We start from the raw sequence: 20,369 nt of genomic DNA on the forward strand, positions 1-20,369 counted from the left end.
GGAACTCAAATGAATAAACATTTGAAAGTTTTTCATAAAGCTGATTTTAGAATAAGGTTGCCAAAATTTTTTCAGCACGTATCTGGACCAAACAAATCCGGGCTATTTTATCTAAAAACCAGGCTAAATCCGGGCATTTGATTTCTAAATTGTCGACCAAAAATCCGGGCAATATCTGAGCAAATTTGGTCAAAACATAAGAATTACTCAAAACAATCAAGAGAAAAAAAATTAAAAACATTTTTTTTTCATCATAACCCATCACTAGTTTTTAATAATAATATATTAGGCTTTCAAAATACCTTTCAAGGTTATTTTTTATTAAACTTGCTCAACAAATTTCGTTTTAAACGCATAAATAAAAAAAATTTACACACACTTTGTTTTTTTTGTTTGTTTTGGCAAATTAAGTGAATGAATCCGGGCAAAATCCGGGCTTTATTCAATGAATTTCGGGCAACCGGACCGAGCTTTTGTCTAATTTTGTAATAAATATCCGAGCAATCTGGCCACCTTATTTTAGAACCAACTTCATTAAAGATTTGGTTTTCAATTTCGTAGGACATCTATTTTGTATTTATTTTAGCTTATGACCATGTGCATAAAGGACGATGAAAGTGAAAAATAAAACATGGTGTGGGAGTTCCTAATCTGGCATGTGTTCCTTATGTTAACATACCGTTTGATTTTGATTGTTAGTGACGTTTTTTTTCGACTTTTCACTTCAAAAAAATTTATAATGTGACGGATCATCTTGACTTTAATCAAACACGCAATTTAGATTTCTAAATCTTTAAATTTTTAATAAAAACCCTTTTTTTTAATTTGTCCAAATTGAACGGGATTTTAGCATGTTTCGTAAAAAACACAGTTTTAGAAATGGAAGATATAAGCTGAACTTTAAAACCGATGTTTTTTTAAATTTTTTTTCGGATTGTTTATCACAATGATTTTTATAATAAGACAGTTAAAATCATGTTTATTTCAAGTAAAAACTCAAAAAATGCTATGTCCATAATTGGGAACACTTTTTTCAGTGTGTTCCTAATTATGGACACAGTAAAAATGTTCCAAACTACATTGAAGTTTTAGCATTTGTTTTTAAATGAATATGATTGACGAAAAATAAATTAAATAAAAATAATAGACGTAAGGTTGTTCAAATTTATTTTATCTTAACTTTATTTTTAACTTACTGTAAAATAAATGGTAATAAGTTAAAACATGATAATTTTTTTAACTATAGTGTACTTCAAAGCTATATCTATATATCGAAAATATATTTTTGAAAGATTTTGCAGAGTGCTGCTCAAGAAACTCGAAGAAGTTCTGGAAATAGAGATGAAGCATCACAGCTTAGAGAAACCACGGCAATAATGCCATGGCAATAATTGAATTTAAGGAAGCTTTCAATGAAAACCATGTGTTTATTCTAAAGGAATAACTTATCCATATTCATGACTTGATGGGCATAAGCTGTTCGAAAATTCAAAAGAACTTATGTGAATCATTGAACCATTTGTCTTTTACAATAAAATTGTTTTCTCGAGAAAAAAAACAGGAGATTTTAACATAAAAATTACTCCAAATTATAGAGAATAGATGTCTTCTCATGTGTATTTATAATTTTTAAACAAATATTTAAGCTGAAAACTGCTTGAAGCCGAGCATATTGATATTATTGATCTACCAATAATTGAAGAATAACAGGACAACTTCTTGGAGTCTGCTAGTAACCAGGAAAATCTAAATTTGTTACATGTATTTAATGGGCGATGATAGTCCAAAGCTTCTCAATTCGTCCCCAAATCGAAGACCAGTCTGAGAAACCTACACGCGATAGAAAAGCACTCAAAGGTAATTCTTTTATCGAAGCAAATTATCTTATTCCGTATTAATTTTTTTTTCATGAAATTATTGAACATGTAATAAACTTTCAAAGCAGATGATGCAAAGCAATGAATGCAAACAAGTAGTTTGAAGAGGGAAAAAAAAGGATTGAAGAAAGACTCAGAAATATTAGAAAAGTAAACCATCAAGTTGCAGAGAGCTTCTCAACGAAACAGAATCGAAATGGAAAATTTAAAAAAGAGTCTGAATTAAATACGTTTCAGACTTATTTGTATCCATTTCATTAAATTTTCTACGATTTCAAATCTGATAAATGTTAAATGAAAAAAAAAAAAATGTTGAAAAAAATGAGAGTTCCATCTACTATCTTCAAACTGACATAAACGAACTTGTAGAATTTTAATAGGCATGTTTTCTCTGGTCGTATTAAAAAAAATATTGAAAAAGTTATGATAAAAATGTATGCTTTAAGAATTTTCTCAATCAACTAATAAGAAAGATAATCATATGCAGAATTGGGAACAAAAATTGTTTACGTTGATACGCTTTTCCTTTATATGTCCATAATTAGGAACAAATATGTTAAAAATTAGGAACAACTAGTGCCAAATAAGGAACATCGACACACTTTAAAAAACACAAGAGTTTTCGAAAATTAAAGCTTAAAATGATTATTTCAAACTTCAACCGAGTGCCTTAAAGAATTTGGAACTAAGTAACCTAAAAATTTCATATCTACATAACTATTGAAGATTTGGCTTACTCTAATCCAATCTGAAAATCCCTTACAAAATATAGCGAAATTAGGCACACCTACCCTTACTTAATCACGAAAGTATGGCAAAATTTAAGAGAGAAATATTTCGAAAAAAAAACCAAAGTTTGAATCTCAAAAGCAGTCAGGCTGGAACAAATATCAATTTCTTTTTTTGTCACCCCCATCCCCTTCGAAATTTCCAAAAATCCCGAAGGGGGAAATAAATAAAGTTTGAAGTAGTTTATGTAAATTTCAAAAAAAAAATCGAACATCCTAAATATTACAATACCAAATAAACAAATTGTGGAAGATGGGAGTTATTCAACCTTTTGAATTCTTGATTTGATTTAATTTTTCGATGAAAAATTGCTTGATTTGTAGGTTTTGTGCAATGATATAGTATGCAATTCTGTTGCACACAAACTTTCGTGTCATTTATTCCAAATTATTTGTTTTTCGCATTATTTTTTATTATCCCTCCTCGTAATGTTCCTACTATGAGTGACGAAAGAAGGATTTGAAATTTGTCCCGGCCTTATAGGTGTTGTTATAAATATGTTTGCAACTTTTTTTTTCGAACAAACGGCATTATTATTATGGAATTCTTAGAAGATATAAAAATATACTCAGGTTACTTAAAATCAACATTTATAAATTTATATGAAAATCCTTGAAAAATAGTATCTGCCAGCACTGCACATAATTCTTAATTCATAAGGCTGGAACAAATATTCTATTTTTTTTTGTCACCCCCCCCCCCCCCCTTCGAAATTTCCTAAAACCCTGAGGGGGAAATAAATAAAGTTTGAAGTATTTTATGTAAATTTCGAAAAAAATATCAAATATCTGAAAGATTACAAGACTTAAAAACAAATTTTGGATTATGGGAGTCATTCCACCTTTTGTATTCTTGATTTTATTGAATTTTTCGATAAAAAATTACTAGATTTATAGGTTTTGTGCAATGATATAGTATGCAATGTGGTTGCATGCAAGTTTTCGTGGAATTTATTCCAATATATTTGTTTTTTTTCGCATTATTTTTTATTGTCCCCCCCCCCCCCCCCCTTGCGATGTTTCAACACCGAGTGACAAAAAAAGGATTTGAAATTTGTTCCGGCCTAATTCTTAGAATTTAGGAATAAAAATAAAAAAAAATATTCCCACTCAAGTTCTTCCCTTCAAAGTTTTATATTTAGGAGCGTATTCGAAAAAAAAATCAACACTTCGATTGAATAAGCTGCTTAGTGATGTAATGTGTACGTGTACGAAATTTGGTGACAATCTGTCTAGTGGTTTTTGAGAAAGCGTCCAATACTGAAGTTCATTGACAAAATTGACAGTCGGAAATCCAAAAACAACAGGAAATCAACTATTTGGCCAACATTCACATGAAACATTGTTTAAGAATCCAATAATGAAATAAAATTTGAATAAAAATGAAGATTATTAATTCGATGAAGTGAGGAGAATGTAAGAGGTTTTTTCAAGCTTAATTCGAAAATATGAATAAAAAAAATGATAAAAAAAAGTCAAATTTTTCTGACATGTTCGTGTAACTAACTAACTAAACCAGAATCTTTTGGATTATAAGTCATGCCTGTATTTTCCGGAGATAAACAAGGAGAAAAATTGAAAATTTGTATGTCTAGTACTTGAGGAGACTAACGATATGCAAATGACTCAGACTTTCATAACGATTGGCACGATGGATGGCAGAAAATACAAAGAAGACTGCCTCAAAATGCGACCGTTTTCTCTGAAAAGCACTTCGATAGGTCCCACAAAGTTTATACTCAGGTTATGTTGGATCTGGAATCGTGTCATAACGCCAAAACGGGTGTGTGGTGATAAAAAGTCAAATATGATGTTTTTGTGTCGAAGAATAACAATCGGCTGAATTTCTTATAAATTCGATTAAATTAAAAATTTTGAGTTATTATGAAGGTCAACCATCATGAAACAGTAAATATTGGTACATTTTTTTATCATTTTGTTAGCCTTTTTTTCAATCTTGTTTTAATATTACAAAAAAGAACTTTAACGGAATATTTTAAACGAAATTTTAAAGCACGAGTGGCCAAACCGTGGCCCACGGGCCACATTTGGTCCGCAGAGCTTATAAAAGTTTATGAACAATGTTATGAAAAAAGAATAATGCTAATAAAACAGAGCAAGATCATAATATTTGTAAACTGCTTGTAAATTGAAAGTTCTTTAAAAAAATATTCAAATTTATTTCAAATTATTGCTTTTTAGAAAGTGAATTAAATTATTCCGCTAACGTAAGCTTATTGCCAGAATTATTAGAAATGGCACACCGCGAAATGTGCTGTGATTAAGAATAAATATAATCAGTATGGTCTGGAAGGGCTTCGTAAAACAAATTTGGATGAGGTGAAGTATTCTGCATTTTAAAAACTTTGTTTGTTGATGAAGGGTTGCTAGCGAATCGGGAAAAAGTTTTAAATGTCATTCCTTCACCAGGAAACCATAAAAAAACTGGGAGTTTTTTTTGGAGTGAATTTTTGGTAATTTTATTGTTTGTTGTTAGTTTTAAGATTTAAGATTGTGATATTTTATATCTGAAAGGAAACAAACTTAGTGAAAGAGTTATTTCAAATATCTTCATTCGTCGCTCTAAAATTGTTTTATTTCATGCTATTTGAAAATTTTAAATTTTGTAAGTATATTTTAACAAAAATATCAATCTTTTAAGCTCCTATAGATATTTTAGTTCTTACGAAGGCAAGTCTTCAGGATATTTTTTTGTAAAATAGAAGTTTGTTGGTGATTGTTTTTGTATTGTTGAAATTATTTTTAATCAGAGTTTACGATTATTCCACTTGAATTGATATGCTGATGAATGACTTATTTTTGAATTGTCGCAATTTTATCAAATTTTCCTGTTTTAAATCATATCTACTTTATGTAGTTTTAATATAACGATAAGCCATCACGATTTTTGGAAGAAGTCTTTTTTTCACGGGATACATTTTAGAATATTTTCAGCTATTTTCATTTTAGTACAGCTCTGAAAAATTTTCAGAAGCCAAAATTTTTACTTTTGTGATGGGACTCGTAAGAACGCTAAAATTATTAAAATTTCAAAATAAAGTTGCAGATTTCTTTTTCTCAAAACTGTTAAAATTGTTTATAAGTCATGAAATACCGGGAAAAACTTGAGAATTTCAAAAGGAAAAATTGCTAGCTACCCTAGATATCTTTTTATGTTCCGATTAAAAATGATTTTGGACATTTTTTAGCAAGCTTTTTACTTAAAACAGGTGCAATGATAGTAAAACAAATTCGTTTTCATTCTGTTTATAGAAGGCTTTCTTAATACACTTCTCAAATAGAGATACTGGAAAATTTGAAAAAAGTTGGATTGAGTTGAGGTTGAGGTCCGTACCTTAAAAAAACTGTTTTGAATGTCAAAAGCTTGTTAACGTTTTTTTTTTCAACAATTCCGTTCTGCGTTTTTTTTTTTAAATTTATCTATCAATTTTTTCTAAGGAAATCGGTGAACTTAAAAGGTTTTGGAAAAAGGGCGGTCATTTTTTTATATTTGGGGACCATAAAAATGGTCTGAATGTCCATTGTAGTCACGCGATTTGACATTTCTGGGATGAATAAACCGAGGAAGTTTTTAAATCCCTTGACAAGATTGAAGTACATACACTGCCGGCCAAAAGTTTGGGATCACTCGCTAAAAAACATGCAAATTTAGATCGTTCATATCTCAGCCGTCTTAAAACATATTGCAAATCTTCTGATCTCATTTGAAAGATAATGAGCAATAGCTATTTCGGAGTTATTTTGCCCAGAAATAATGTTTAATTTTTGCACCCTAAACTTAACCTAAAGTTAGAACATTTTCAAAAAATCGCACTCAATATTTAAAGCCGATCATCTCGGGATAGGGTGGACCAAATTTCAAAATTTGAGTTGCATTGGAATCCTTATTCTCTACTTCTCAAAACACAATGAAAATGCATTTCATTCATATCATTCTTATCATCATAAAATCATATGAATTAGGATTATCAAGATGAATCATTACTCGATGTGACCTAGGCAAATGTTTTCTTATAGCGATTTAAAAAATCTTTTGTTATTTGTTATTACAGAACAATTTTTTTTGTCCCGCAAGCAAATCTCATTTCTGAAATTTGGCCCACCTGTGTAAAATGTTGGCGACCCATGCTTTAAAGCATGATAACATTTGTTTCTTTTCCGTTCAGAAACTGCTTTTCTCCGAAAAAGCCGATATAAAATTTGAAAATTAAAGATTTATGATTATTTTTCTTTATCATAAGAAAAATATCGAAAAAAACATGATTATTTCAGAAAAAAACTGAAGCTTCAAACAAACTTTTGAACCATCAAGATTTTGAATGTAGCAACAACTTTGTTAAACACTTTGGCACATAATGCTACTCATGTCTCAGGCCTCATGTCTCGTGTATCAGATTCAGACTTCTTCAAGTCTCATATATCAGGTCTCGGGACTCACGTATTTGGGTATCAGGTTCAAGGTCTAAAGTTCCAAGTGTCAGGTCACAGGTCTTATGTCTGAGGTCTCAGTTATCAGGTCTTAGGGCTTATTTCTCAAGTCTCATGACTTAGGTCTCATGTTCTAGATCTCAGGTTTCAAGTGTAGCAATTTGTTTCCTGACTTTAAATTTTTGTTTGTTTAAAGAATGAAGTTAACAGTGTTTCTCAGTATATGAAAATAAATATATGAAATGGATACTTACATAATTGAAATTTAAGCCCTTTTATCATACCTTTCTTACTTCCCGGAAGTGTTAAGGAATTCTCCAACTTAGCGAAAATGATGATATTCGTAGGTCGATAGATGATTTAAATCAGGTGCAACCAACATTAAATCATCGAGATTGACACTAATTCGGTAGTGTCTCTGATTGTTATACTTCATCCCCCTTGATGCCAATTTGATGTAGGTATCATTAATTTCTATTCAGCCATGTACATTTTTTTTGTTTGTATTTTTCCACTAAATTAGCATCGTCAATTGTGCCAACAGTAAATCGTGCTGTAAATGGAAAATCACGCTCGACAGGGATAATATTTTATTCAATGGCAAATTATCAGGGCCCAAACCAACCACACGAATTTTACGAACCGCACAGGGCGAGAATGAATCTTCAACCGAGTGAGTGTACTGAATCGGATTACGCCATTCATTGAATCGGACAGACAGTCCATTATTCAAATGAATCAATTTACATCCATCGATCGGATGGATGAGCTGCTCCTGGGGGTGTCCCCGATTTTCTGAACCAGTAGCACCAAAATGGGCCAGCCAACAATTGATTGGCATTTTACGTTGTGGTAATGTGTGAAGTCATTTGTGAAATTGTTAAATCTGTTTCGCGTCGTTACTGTACGTTTTAAATCTGATCTTTTTTTGCTTATCGAAGAACAAAAAGTAAGAATCATAAATCAGATAGCTATATTTATGTTCCTACCAAACGGTTATGTCTGAACAACTATCGATTGAAAAAACATTTTCCATCGATGGTCAAGAATTTCTTCAGAATAGGTTTGTCTGTTGTTTGTCCATATGTGCCTCCTTCTATTTCGAAAACTTATCAAGTGTATAATTTCATAGTGTATTATTTATTCAGTCCATTCCCAGCCATGGGATATTCTTTCAAACAAAAACACTTGCGACAAGAAACGTTCCCTTTTTTTCTACCTTTCGAAAGCAAAAAAAAAACAACAGAACATCGACAGCGACACTTCACCCTGCGATTCCATTCCTCGGTTATGTTTTTTTGACACCTGTGATGTTGTTAGCAGCCAGCGCAAAACTGAAAGTGAATACGTCCTCCTGCTTTTGCTGCACATTTCAGTCTTGCGGATTGCAATCTAAGGCAGTTTTTTTTTTTTTCTGTAGTAGGTATCAACTACCAACTTGCTTCGTCGCCGAATAGCTACGTGGAGTGTATAAACCTTCACGTGACTGCACCGAATTTTACGGAGTCAGCTACAAAAGTTACCATACCCCGACTTAAAAGAGAGAGAGAGGACGACAAAAAAAAAAAAACTACCAGCAAACCGGACATGAAAAGATGCCACAGTTTGCCGGTATTTTGTTTGACAACCCATGTTAAGCACCTGGTGGTTGTACCTGGAACGAACTAAAACGACTTTTTACGACGATGTTTTCTCCCTGGCTTCGACCCAGAAATAATTTAACGGCAGGAATGAAACCGGGGAATAGTTAATTCTACTCGTTTAACGGAACGGTATTTTTTTCGGAATATCTTGGTCTTTTAAAGGAGACCCAACAGGGTTTTAATCATGGCGCCAACTACATGATGCCCTTGTTACTGGAAGGAATTAGAATGGTTGAATACGCATTTAAACCTTTCGAACAAATGTGACCAAAGGAAGACAGGCTTCTTAAATTCAGGTGAATATCCTTAAATGTCAGGCAAATTAGCGCAGTTAAATTTTTCAAAAATAACTTTAGAAATGTCGTGAAATTTTGCAAAAAATTTCCTCTTCTAAACAAAGGTAACTTGTACGAGGTCCTCAAAGCAAAAGAGTTGGCATCGGTAAAGAGAGGCTTCCATATGATTTTAATATGAAAAAATGACAAAACTCGAACATTTTTGAATAATTTTGAAGGTAATTGATACAAAACAAACTTTTGGCATAGCAAGACCATACTGAATGGCCACGTCCAATACAGGAGGACATTTATAAATACAAAACTAATGTCTAATACGAAACAACTCAAACAGGTCAATAGCGATCTTCATCAAATTCGGTAGAACTTAACTTTGTACCAGACTTTTATCCATCTTAACCATCTTCTACATGAATTATGAATCTGTTCAGAATTTTTAATGTCCATGGAGGGAATTTTTATGACCTGTATCTATGAAATTCATGTTCAAGAAACTTAACTTCACTACCATAAATTTATTTGAAAAAGGTCTTGACGAAACAAGAAAAAGTTAATATAAGACCAAAACAATCTACCGTGGGAAAAAAGTTATTAGGTAATTGAAGAAATTGCGTCTACAGTCTTGTAAGCGGTCACCATCGTTGAACTTTTTGAAAACATTCAAAATACATCGTTATTCTTCTTTTTCTTCTTCTATTAACCGATGCTATTTTTAGCACGCCTTGGAACTACCTTATCGACTAGCTCCTTTAGTGTTCCAGAAACAGAGACTTTATGACGTTTTGTATACCCATCTGGATAATCATGGAGAGCATTATCGTTTGATGGGAGATCAAAAAAGTGTCAAATTATATTTCGAATTCTTGTAGAGGGTGTCCCATTATGTCGGAGCACGATTTTGATACAATTCACTCATTCAGAATGACGTTTAAACAGTTGATTTTTTCTGGGTTTTTACAGTTTAACTTAAAACTCTGTGTATCGTAAGCTCCAGTTTTCAAATCTTCTGTGTAAATGAGAAACATTTCCCCGGAAAAGCGCAACAATAATCTCCAATATTTCGCTGAGACAGTCGGCGAAAATGGAAGAAGTAACCATTGAAGCGTCTTTTAATTCGATTCGGAAGTATGGATAGGCAAGCAGCTTCGTGGACAAAAAAAAATAGGCGGAAACCGGGTCCGGTGGACAAAACTTTGGACCGAAAAGTCATGCGTGCTTACGCCAGTAAGAAAATTGCCTCAGTTAAGGACTTGACTAAAAACGTGGATCCCCTTTTCGCACCCAACCACCATCAGAGACAGATCATCACGGTAACAAGTCAGAGGCCTGAGCGGCAAGTCAGAGGCCAGAATGGCCAAAGTCAGAGGTCCAAAAGGGACCAGAGGTCCAAAAGGGTACCAAGGAAAGAGAGGTAAGAGAAAGAAACGTTGCAAAGGTAGTAAGTGGTAAAGTGTTTTCTTCGTAAACATAGTTAGCATGGCAATAGTGACGTCACTACCGGCAATTTTCGCGACGCATTTTGCTTAGGATGAAGGATCGCTTCCTGACAACGACAACGTTCTTTTGCGCCATCTTATGCCATATTCGTTTTCATCCTGGTGGTGCACCGGTAGTGCACCAAGTGCTGTCAAAACGTTTTTTTTTATATGAAGATGACAGCAGTTGGTGCACAACCATCTTTCCACCAGATGAAAACGAATATGGCATTAGTAAAAGTGAGTGCCTGAACCGGCGCCTGCTGCCTATGATCCGCAAGCATGAGACCAGAACTGTTTTGGCAAGATTGGGCATCAGTTCACTACTCAAAAAACACGATTTCCTAGTACAAATTCATCAATGACCGTTTTAAATTTTTTGAGCGCTTTACCAAATCGTATTTAAAAAAAAAGGGAAGAATGCAGATTCTTGACCTTGAATTCAAATAGTTTAGTTTATTCTTCCATACCGCTTGATCTTTTTGCTATAATTTGATTGTAGAGTGATGCTATTTGGTCAAAGTTTAAGTAAGGATATGAAGAAATGGGGCGCCGAAAAGTGTAATGTTTGGTTAAAAAAAAAAACAAATGCCTCTTCCGGTTTCACTAGTCCACAAGAAAGGTCTTATTTCACAATCCGACCTGATCTGCCCAAACAACATGTTGGAAAAAAACCATCAATACAATATATGAGCATGTACGTGATAGAAAGTTAAAGTCGTCCATTTGGGGTGAATATCTCATACATGTATTACAACTTAAAACATAGATATAGCCTTTTATCCTTGCCCGATAATGCGATGTATTCCATCACATTTTTCGCTACTAACAATCTCCAAATAAGTAAGCTCAGACTTAAGCTGATAAGGGAGCCTGTCAAGTTTCTTGAACCGAGTTCCAGCCCAGGAGTTCTAAGGTGCTCAGCAGGCTTGGAAAAATCGTCTTGGCAGGTGTATTAATTTATTATTTTATTCACATGGTATTCCGTCTCACGACACGACATAACTTGACGAACATAATTCCTAAAATTCACTCGGTCCATGGCAACCGTTCTCCAATTTCTCGGACACCCTACGTTCGCCAGATCACGCCAGATGAGCATCATATACAGGTTACACTTCGTGCGAGGGCTAAGTCTTCTCGGCCGCAGTTGCTTGTGGAGGTGTATTTATAAAGGGTATATCACAAATTCACCTACATCATAACATCTCACCTTGCTCTACCCACAGTATCCTTGGGATGCACAGTTGCCTTGGAATGAAATCCGTAAAAAGGATTTACCACCTGGGTGATCAATTAATAAAAAAAAACCCACCTTTATGGGCTCTGTGAAGTAGTTCCTCCTACTCGTGGTCCAGAGTGAAAACGTGACTGCAAACCCCGGCGATTGCAGATGTTCGGCCGAGAAGACTACACTTACCCCCCGGCCTTTTATGACGGTCTGGTAAACGAAAATGGTACACTCGTGGAACCTCGAAGCGACGTAGGTGATACGATGACATAGCTGGCGACCACTCCTCTGCTGTCTTAGTAAGGCGGAGTGAAATCTTCCCGATATGGCCAGTGGTTAAAGGGGTGGATTGTAACCTGTTAAAACATGGCTAGTCTGGGGAAGCTTCGTTAGACGGAACGGATAACTCTCCCGACTTTGCACCGGTCTGGTTTTGTACCTAGGCCTCTTAAGGACATCAGGCCAACCCTGTGACAGGTCCCGAAAGGGGTAACCTGGAGACCATAGAGGCGGCCACACTAGCGGAGGCCGGACTGATGGACAGCATGGAAAAATTGAATAAACCTATTAGTAGTAAAGCCGTGGAGGATAGGGATACACCGAGAATTGGTGGTGGCCTGGTGCAATTGACCCCACTTAAGTGGGTGGGTGGTAGTAGCAGTAGCGCGTTTAAGAAGTGCCTTGATGAAGAAGTTACGGAAATGGGCCCGATATTGAAAAGCTCAGAGAGGCCGGAGGATCAGCAATCGATGATATCGCAAGTGGTTATCGCCACCGAAATTCTGAGCTAAATTATTATGGTAAGATTGAAGCTACCTCGGGAGTTAAAAGAGTGGGTGTAAGCTCCAAAAGGAAAGCTTGATAAAGCGGATAACGAGTTCCAGCGTTTGGAAGGAAACGTTTAAAAGCTGAATTATGAGATTGACTCTCTCCATCGAAAGGGGACATTGAACGAACCAAGTAAAATGATCGGGAGATTAGTCATGTGCGACAAGTACTTCAAGTTGAAGAGCCGTGTTATAGCAGGAGGCCCTAAGAAGTTGGCGGGAGCAGCTTTTTACAGAGGTGATGAGTTAAACACCGATTTACACGCTAGACTCAAACCCAGCAGCGAATCGAGTGATACCAACGAGGTGCGGTTTTCAGTTACTGCCCTTAAACAAGTATGGTATATTAAGCTCGTCAGACGCAAACTTAAACTGGATAGGAAAGTACCAGTAGAAGCCACCAGGTACAATCCGCGAGAGAAATGATGCGATCATTATTTGTAAGTACAGCGACAAGTGAGAGGAGATCCCAAATGGCCTGGCTTCGACCAGACCGAACTGAACACCATGAGAAAATTTTTAAACTTCAGATTTTGAAACTCATGTCATTCGTTTGGGAGACCTAAACAAGTAAATTTATTCACTGGGATGTGTTCCTTGAGTTATAAACTATTGGTTCTGGCTGATAAGTTTTACTGATTTTGTCCAAAGATGAAAATATTAGTACATTAAACTCAAGTGTCTCGGAAAACTGCTGATGGCGTTCAGTTCGATCTGGTCGAATCCCGACCAAATGAGCTGACCTAGGCACAAATGTCCAGGAGGTTGGACATAGCCGTGTAGGTGATATGATACTTGTGCTGCGTAAGGGAATAACACCCAGTTATTACACAGCTGAGTTTGAAAGCTGGAGACCTTTAACACTAAACATACCGACACTTTGTATATACCTATTCATACCGTGAGCAGTCAAATGACGGCAAACACCGTTTTCGCGAAAACTCCCTTGTTACTCAACCGACTTCTACCAAATTTATAGTTTTGAAAAGCTTATAATTCGACTCAAATATGTTTCTCAGACAATTTTCAGCTACAATCAATAACTTTAAAGTTATTTACAGTACAAGAAAAATTTTATGAAAAAACATGCTTCAGGACAAAGGTTGTAAATCAGTTATTAAGGGCTTGAAAAAAAATTCACTTAGTGCCTGAGAAAGCTGAAGTTAGAAGCTTTATGTTGCACATATGGAAATTTTTTTAAAAATTTTCTAAGATCATGGCTACATAAAATGTAAAAAAGTTGTGTAAAACCCGTACTTTTCAATCAATCAACTGCCAAAGCTGTTCCTGTTACAGTAGAAAATTTTGGAAAAGTGAATTGAAAAGTAGACGTAATTTGTCACATTTTGGCATCTTTAGATTTTTAAAATACTAAATACATAATTTTTGACGGCTTTTCAAAGGTAGTTATTTTGCGAACTTTTTATGAATCTGGATTTTCTGAGACAATCCCTACACCCAAATTCAGCTTTGCACTGGATTTTGAGTACGTTAACGTATAGTTTAGGCAATAAAACTATATGCAAAAGAAAGCAAATTTCATGCCGGTTCTAGTGATGTAACTGCATTGGCGGTGCAATGCCTTACAAAAATATAATAAATATATTTCTGAAAGTAAAACTAGAAAATTTGAGCTAATGCTTGTTTGTTTTTTCGTTTCTTTTCATCCGTCTTCGTGTGCAAAATAGCTTTGAGATATTACCACCCACTGCGCCCGTCTGCCGAGCAAGAATTAGTGCTGTCTTCTCAAAATTCAGAAACTAGTTCACTGTTTTATTTATCATATTTTTGCCAAGCATTGCACCGCCAATGCAGTTACACCACTAGAACTGGTATGAAATAAGGTTTCTTTTGCATATAGTTTTATTGCCTAAACCTTACGTTAACGTACTCAAAATCCAGTGCAAAGCTGAGCTTAGGTATAGGAATTGTCTTAGAAAATCCAAATTGATAAAAAGTTCGAAAAACAGATACCTTTGAAAAGTCGTCATAAATTATGTACTTCGTATTTCAAAAAATCTAAAAATGCCAAAATGTGACAAATTACGTCTACTTTTCAATTCACTTTTTCAAAATTTTCTACTGTAACAGGAACAGCTTTGGCGGTTGATTGATTGAAAAATACGGGTTTTACACAACTTTTTTACATTTTTTGTAGCCATGATCTTAGAAAATTTTCAATTTTTTTTTCCATATGTGCAACATATAGCTTCTAACTTCAGCTTTTTCAGGCACTAAGTGAAATTTTTTTCGAGCGCTTAATAACTGATTTACAACCTTTTTCCTGAAGCATGTTTTTTCATAAAATTTTCCTTGTACTGTAAATAACTTTAAAGTTATTGATTGTAGCTGAAAATTGTCTGAGAAACATATTTGAGTCGAATTATAAGCTTTTCAAAACTATAAATTTGGTAGAAATCGGTTGAGAAACAAGGGAGTTTTAGCGAAAACGGTGTTTGCCGTCATTTGACCGCTCGCGGTATGAATAGGTATACCACATACGTTATTCGAAAACCGTAACACTTAAAAAAATTTAAAAACGCAAGAATACTTGCATTTCAAAAACAAAAATAGTCCTGTCGTTAAATTTCCGAAAAAACAATTATATAAGGCGTAATCATCGTTTAAAGTTCAAAAACCGTCATTTGACCGCCTCCGGTACGTTTAGTGTTCAGTTCAATTACCTCGATGAGGTGACTGAAGAAGCAGAGCTGCGTTACCATCGCAATGTGGAATCGACAGAGAGGATGCCACAATTCGACTTAGAGTCGGCCCGCATAATAATAGCGGAACACAAGAGCGCAACCAAAAAAGTGCTTCAAATTGGAAGGATTAAAGATGGAAATCAAGGTCATTGACCCCAGGTGGACTATATAGCGTAGAGGTAAAATGTTACTTGTAACGTTGTATCATGAGTCGTCCAATTGCACTCACGGACCCAGAGTTGCAAACTGGGAGACGCGATGGCTCCGCGTGCCTTGGAATGGGAACCGTAAATATAATTAACCACCTGGGTTAACAACTAATAAGCCCTCACCTGGGCCACCACCACCACCACGATCACATTCGCATTTTCTAGTCCTGCTTACTGTTAGCAAACTACTATTCGTGGTTTAGGTAAAGGCTGTGGTAGGTCAAGACACGAATTGAGGATAGACTTATTATCACCAGGATTCGAGATTTGTTTGCCCGTCGCGTGTCAACCGAGACCAGCTTATCCAGAACTCAAAGCTTTCACAAAACACGCGCGGGGCGTAACGTAACGAGTTGGATGATTCCCGCTCAGGATGTCATCTTACATCAACTCAAATGGATAGCCGACGTCGAGAACTACTCATTTCTAGAAGTATTCCCCGCCAGTGAAAACTGCTAATTTTCAAAATGAAGGTTCCTAAGTCTAATCTACGCCTTCAGTAATGATCCTCAAGCATCTGAAGGACTCTTGCCTTGACGTAGGTTGGATATATCCAAAATCAGTACTGTTTGGCCTGGAATATACCTAAACCTAACAGTCAAGACTCAAAGCTTAGCAAACAGATGCGGAACAATTATCCGAGCATATTGATGACTGCACCCAAAGAAGGGGTTGATATGTCAAAGCCGCTCGGCGCTAACTCTATGCCAAAAATGCGCTTGAACATGCCTTATAACCAGAGATGATATGATTGGCACTACTGGCATAAAGACTCAAGCTCCCAAGCAAAATGATGCATGACTACTACATTCAAGGGAAACAAGAAAATCATTTTATGAAATTTCAAGAACGAAAAAATTGCCTTAAGGTAGTGAGTATCGAACTCACAATAACTTTTATTTTAATCTTGCCAATCCGACAGCTTCACCAGTGTAGGTACTAAGGAGTGAACCAGGGCTTTGTTTACGTTTGAAACGTTCGTTTCTCCCAAAATGTCGCGAATTAAAAAAGAAGTTAAAATTCGTGTGTTGGACACTTGGATGCGAGAGAAGGGCATCTCGATGAATGAAGTAGCGAAACGTTTCGGCATTTATCCGGCGAGAGTAAAATCAATCATCCACAAGTTCAGGGAACACTCTACATTCGATGATTTGCCAGGAAGAGGCAGAAAACCAGGACCATCTGACCCAAATCTGGACCGTAAGGTAATCAACCTCATCAACCGGAATCGATCGATGTCCAAACGGGATTTGGCGAAAAAAGCTGGGACATCGAAGGGAATGGTATAGCGGATCAATAAGTGGACAACCTGAAGACATACAAGAAGCAGAAAGTGTCCAAACAAACGGCTGAACAAAAATCACGAGCCAAAACCAGAGCCCGGAAGCTGTATCAACCGATTTTGCAGAAGCTAGATGCGTGCATTCTCAAGGACGATGAAACTTATGTAAAAGAGGTTCCAGTACTCTTCCGGGACCACAATTCTACACTGCAGCTATTGGGGTGGATGTGAGTGACCTTGAGAAATCGATCGAGGTGGAAAAATTGGCCAGAAAGTGCATGTGTGGCAGGAAATCCGCTCCTGCGGATTGAAGTCGGCGAGTTTCTTTACAAAAGGAACTTAAATGCCGATATCGACCAAAAGGAGTGTTTGCAGAAAAGGTTGCTGCCACTATATAAGAAACATATGACCCCACCATTGTTCTGGCCGGATTTGGCGTCAGCCCACTACGCTAAATCCACTCTTAGATGGTTTGAGGATAACGATGTAGATTTCGTTGAGAAAGATATTAACCCACCAAACTGCCCCCAGCTTCGCCCCATAGAACGATATTGGGCTATAGTCAAGAGAGTTTTCAAGAAAAATTTAAATGCTGCGACCAAGAGGTGTGATCAATTAGCTGTACAAAACCTAACGAAACGCGTCAAGTCGAAAGTCCGAGAATATTACCAATAATTAATTTTTTATTTGTATTTCTTTATAAACTGTAAGAATAAGCTTTTTAAAACACTTCCGAACTGTTTCTTTGTTTAAATCATCAATTAAATTAAAACAATGAAAATAAAAATGTGTTTATAACTTATTTTCGATACACTCCTTATATCTGAGTCGTTGTTGAATTTAATCGACGTTTTTCGGCGAGTTTTACAAACTAAAACTGTTTTTTTACCAGTTGTCCAGACGTTTCGAGCTACTTTAGCGTTCGCTCCTCTTCAGTGGACATTTCCAAATTAACACAGACACTGACACACAAATGTAAACGAAAACCAAAACAAACTGAGCCAGAACAAATTAGTATGGACGAAAGCCAGTAATTTGTAAGTTTGAAATCAAAAATTGTAATTGTAGCATTAAATTGTAATTTAAAATAAATTTTAGTGTCTACTGAAGAGGAGCGAACGCCAAAGTAGCTCGAAACGTCTGGACAACTGGTAAAAAACAGTTTTAATTTGTAAAACTCGCCGAAAAACGTCGATTAAATTCAACAACAATACATCGCGGCGATTAACCAACATTCAATATATCTGAGTCAGGTGGCAAACGAGGGTAAGTTTTCATAGTGTTTCTGCCACTCCAAATCTAAAAATGAACGAAAATTGCTGGCTTTCTGAAAATTAGGCCGGAGGTTTGCCAGTATTGTCTTATGAGGGGAAAGGAAATTGAGAAAATCCAAAACTATTGATAAATTTATATATCAATGGAAAGCCAATAACACCAACAAAACCCCCTGAAAAAAAATATACGAACTCTTAAGGTTATAAGGTTATATAAATGTGTGTTTCAACAATTTGAACAACTTTCTCAAATATACCAAGTTTGAAAATCGTATGCTAAAAAAGATATTTAATAAAAACTCAAAGTTACTTGTTAAATGCTCGTTATTTTTTAATTGCTCCTAACTTTTATGATTTCATACGATTTTGATGGTGTCTTCAACAAAGTTGCTTTAAATAATAAGATTTACAACTTTTGTGAAGACATCAAGTCTGTAAACTAATTATTTTAAGAATTTTTTTTTTATCTCCCTTCCAGGTAGAAAATCATTTTTTTCTTTCAAGAATTTTATAGACCATCAAAAAATATAAAAAATGTCGCGAAAACATCAAATGTCTACCATTGACCGTTTGTCCGCAAATAATTTTGATCGCTTATTAGGTGCATTTACCCCTGAGTGTGCGCTAGCGTACACATCTTATGCCAATAATGGCGTTAACATATTGAGAACTCATGATTGGAGTAAAGGCTGAATTTTGGGTGCGGATGTTCGCTTTGTGTATTGGAAGTGACGTATGAAAATTCAAAGAAAAAAGTGCGATGTAAAGGGATTTTTAGTATGGTGTTATTTTGAAATTCAAAGAAAAAGGTTTTTGTTAGAAATATGCCGTTAATAACTGAAAATAATATCAGCCAACAGCAGCGATATACTCGGTTGGTCTTGGCGACGTGCACGGGTTTTATTCTTTACAACACTTATTTGTTTCACTAGCTCGATTTTTTATACCGATTGGTGTTTGGCTCGCTTTGACGTTTTATTTCGAAGAAAAACCATCATCAGGATTTAACCCCAAGTTGATTTTAAGTGAGGTGATCCAAAAGCAATTGTAATTTAAGACCATGTTTAAGTTCAATTATTGAAACCCCATTGTATTTGAGGTCCTAACTTCAAAATAAAATCCACGTACCATAATCTCATTAAAAAAATATATATAAAAAATAAAATCCAAATTTGACACAACGTTTCATTCAGTAATGAAAAATAACAAACGAACCACGATATTTATATTGCATTACTTCGCATTATTCTATGCAAAAAGATTATCAATTATCAGCAACTGTCATGTTCACCATAGAATACTCAGTTTCGTTTCAGCTTATTCATCATCGTCGCTATCATCATTTCCAAAACATTCTTCGTGATTTGACAATCGGAAGGATAAAACTTTCCCGTCTTCTCCATACAATTCGGAAAAAAACTGCAAAACCTAAGTTTTCCGACAACTGAAAGCATACAGAAAATTTCAATCTGTCATCTATTGAGGGAGAAAGTTTTCCATCTCTTTACATGCTGACATCGTGAGTAGATACGTTAACTCGAGGAAGGCTTGAAAGTTTTCTACCCTGGTAGTTGCTTTACGCTAACGAGAAGCGATGATATTGTTAAAGAAAAACTTAATTTCTTTTCGCCGGTTGTTGGGTCGTTTTAGTGATGAGTACTTGAAAAGATTGTTCTCTATAGATTTTGAGCAACAACTGAGGAACACGTTTTGGTTGGATATGATTGTTTCTTGATTGCTTATTTACCTATTATAGAAAATTAAATAAAAATAATAAATGAATCGATGAAACAATCTTAACAGGATTTTTTGATTTTATCAATATTTCTTCAGCTATTTTAATACGCAAAAATCCGCAAAAAAGCATCTAACCACTCGTTCCAGTCGAAACCCATTCCTTAAACATTTCACGGTCCGAAAAATACAAATCGATTCCAATTTGCCGAAACTAGATTACAATCCACTTTGGCTTGGTGATCATCGAATTTGTTCTGTCTGCTCGCTCCGCGCCGCGTTCCGGTTTCATTTCGTAGAAGATTACGATATGCCAAACTAGCAGAAACTTATCTGAGAGGAAGCACACCTGCACAGTGCACGACACAGATATGTAGTATACACATAAATGTGGCCAACATAGTACAATCTATAACTATAATAGGACAGCCGGGGAATAAGCGAGTTCCCAAAATCTACTTCACCGAATGTGCCAACGTTACCGAAGATATGGCTTAGCCATGTTATTTTACCGGATCCAATTTGCGTGCGTGTTCAATGAAGATTCGCTTCAAGGAGACGTATGGGGGTGTACGCGTC

General features: G+C 35.5%; 1 protein-coding gene across 1 annotated transcript in view; it reads right to left on the bottom strand.

Moving 5' to 3' along the window:
- LOC129748129 (centaurin-gamma-1A) overlaps nt 1–20,369 on the bottom strand; it is a 517,098-nt gene that overhangs the window by 415,186 nt on the left and 81,543 nt on the right. The window lies entirely within an intron of this gene.

Source organism: Uranotaenia lowii, chromosome 2 (genome assembly GCF_029784155.1).
Source record: "Uranotaenia lowii strain MFRU-FL chromosome 2, ASM2978415v1, whole genome shotgun sequence".
NCBI classification, from domain to species: Eukaryota; Metazoa; Arthropoda; class Insecta; order Diptera; family Culicidae; genus Uranotaenia; species Uranotaenia lowii.